At 30.0% G+C, this 3,028-nt stretch overlaps 1 long non-coding RNA gene across 1 annotated transcript; it reads left to right on the forward strand.

Moving 5' to 3' along the window:
* The first annotated feature begins 417 nt into the window (after positions 1-417).
* Positions 418-1,182, forward strand: LOC106293529. The gene is made up of 2 exons (XR_001260518.1): positions 418-465; positions 608-1,182. It is a non-coding gene; the product is annotated as an uncharacterized LOC106293529 (long non-coding RNA).
* The last annotated feature ends 1,846 nt before the right edge of the window (positions 1,183-3,028 follow it).

Below are 3,028 nucleotides of genomic sequence, written 5' to 3' on the forward strand. Positions count from 1 at the left end.
TTCAAACGTCGGCTTTTATGCGTTCATTAACAACATCCTCAATTCCTCCCACTATTTGTCATTCAATGCATCTCCATTACTGCTATTGTGTGAATTTTCAACTATAAATTAGTCTCATTCCCTGAAAAATTCACATGTACATGAATTATCGAGTTCTACCTCTGTTTTCTTTCTAGAGGTGGTACCGTTTTTTGGTTCCGTCCAGATTTTATTGTTGTTAGGGTTTTTGTTGTTCGGTAATGTTCTTTGGTTTGTATTCGGTTTTTTTTTTGGTGTTTGTGACGGGGTTGTTTCATTTAGACCCATAAGGTGGCTAAATGCTTAAAAACTCCTACTTTTTTCCTAACAAGACAATACATCCATGCGAAAGATTTGTTTTCTCTCGCTTATGATATATCGGTGCTGAATCTGTTTTTGTTTCAGAGGGTCAACAACATCATGGGTTCTTTTGTTTTTCTCTTAAAGGTAACACTCTTCTGCTTCTTATGTTCATGTATCCGTATTTTTTTTTGCTTAGTACCATGAACTTAGATATAAACAGATTTCTCTTTGCAGGGTTTTCAGCTGTTTTATTTATTGATATGTATGTGTATTGTCTTTCCTTCAGATAATGCCTCGATCATTTATCCAACTGAGATAATTAAAGCAGCCCAACCGGTAATCAAGAATTGGTGTATTTTAAAAGGATATAGTTATAGTTTGTTTCTTTTGTCTGTCTCTCCATCTGATTTTTACTTCTCATGTTACATTCGTTGGCTAAAGCCAAGTTTTTCAAAAAGGTAAGCGAGAATGGTGTTGTACATCTGAGTTTGTTTGCCTTTAAAACATATAGCTATTATGGTTAACCTGTAATCTCTTCTCATGTTTCATAAGCCGTATAAGCTGAATGAGAAAAGAGTTGGAGGGTACAATGCAGGTCACACAAGAGATTTTGCTAATGCATCCAAAAATTGTTGATCCTAAAAGGAGATTTTGTTGTGCTTGATCTGTATATAATGATTTCTCATGCTTCACATCTGTAGGGCTGGTGGCTAAGGTGGAAAAACTGGAAAAGGAACTTCAAAAAGCCAAACGGCTTGAACCGTGGAAACGTGTTGTGAAAGCTAGAAGGATGAACCAAGGCTATGTAATCAAATGCTTTCAGTAATAATATTTTAATAAAGGAGCTGACACAAACATGAATCCTGTATACCTTTTATTTTGAATCATGTACATAAGATCTCTTTATTGTGTAGACATTATTGAACTTGCGTACATAAAACTTTCAATTTGTAACCGACTATAAATGTTTGGAAACAAACAGAACTATTTATATTTTAGATTTCTATCACATTCATTTAATTCAACGTATTTTACACCCAAACAGGTTTCATAGAATCAATCCTACCAACCTCTTAATCCTCTAAAAAAATAAAAGATACAAACCTGTTTGGATGTTTTTCTTATATTCTTTACATATCTATTCAATATTCACAAATTGTGACCTCAAGAAATGATAACGGTCGAGACCTTGAATCTTCAAGACTTTCGCAAAGAGAACTTTGGAATCAAAGCGTGGAGTAGGTAGAAAGTATTCTACAATATGCCTCACACAAACATCACAAAGAAATATATAAAATTTCTTCACATCTAAAAACGTACAACTACAGACACGATACACATATAACATACAATATATCAACTAAACATAAATTATTTATACCCAAACCATACAAAAATTTGAATTAAAAATTATGTCCGCAATGCGATAACTGTAGATGAAAGAGGACAAACAATTCATGCGATACCAACAAAAAAACATATAAGTTGAGATGGAAACTAATAAATTACATCAACTATTCAGCTAAAAGTGCTTTACAGCAACGCAAGACAAATAAAGTAAACTATAAAATTAAAACATAAAATTTGCTTTCCATTATCCTCTTGCAAAGAATTAAACAACATTGTGTTAGGATTCATTCCACGTCTTATCATTGATATAATTAAGCTAGAAGTTTTAAATCTATCTGAGGTTCAGTATCTTTTTTATTTATTATATGTATACTCTTTGTTGATACTTTCGATCTATTAGGTGGAAGAATCAACATTTGATTGCATAAAACAAAAATTTAATCATATATGTCAAGAGTATGTCAAGAGGGAGGGTGACACTTCGTTGAGGCTTTCGATCTCTTTAACTTTTTGCCAGTTCCATCACCAGGAAGCTCAGTATTGTCTCACCAAGAAGCATTGTTAATATATACATAAAAACAAGAAGCATTTGTAATAGATTGATGATATAATGATCATGCAATCCAATTTCGTAGATTAGGTGAGAGAAATTCAGTTACTTATCATGTATTAGCAGGTAACATCCAAAGACAACTATAATATAGATTTTAAACCACAATACAAATTTGTATACTTTGTTAATAATTATTTTGAACACCAACTAATTCTGAAAATAACAGTATTGTGCAAATATGATTATGGACATTATTAGAAAATAATTAATTAGTTATATATTTGAAAATACATCAATAGATGTAGGACGAGGAGGAACAGAAAAAATTGAAAGATAATTTCTTAATATCCTTCAAAGTTATAAATTTAATGGTTCCAAAGCCAAAATAAAATTCAAACCAAATGTACATGTAGCATTTATTTTACATAAAATTAAAGTAAGTAAGATAAAAATATTCAAATTAAATTACACTTTAATTATTTGATATGTTTTTCATCTCACGATACATAATTTTCAATAATTAAAAATAAAAAAAATCTGAGTGGTAAAAGTTCAAATCTGTTAGAGAAAAATAATTAACTATATAGTTATTCATTTGAACGTTGTATTCTGAACAACAACAAAATTATAAATTGTATGTTTGTGTGAATAGTAATTTCTTTAGAAAAAAAAAGAAAACTATACATTTTTCATATAGATGTTTCATATAGTTTTCCATTTTTTATATTATATATTTACTTATTATTTAAATTTTCTTAATTTGTTGGGCAACTCTTTCAAATAGTCGTTTTTAAGTTTTTGTCA

Source organism: Brassica oleracea, chromosome C5 (assembly GCF_000695525.1).
Source record: "Brassica oleracea var. oleracea cultivar TO1000 chromosome C5, BOL, whole genome shotgun sequence".
NCBI lineage: Eukaryota > Viridiplantae > Streptophyta > Magnoliopsida > Brassicales > Brassicaceae > Brassica > Brassica oleracea.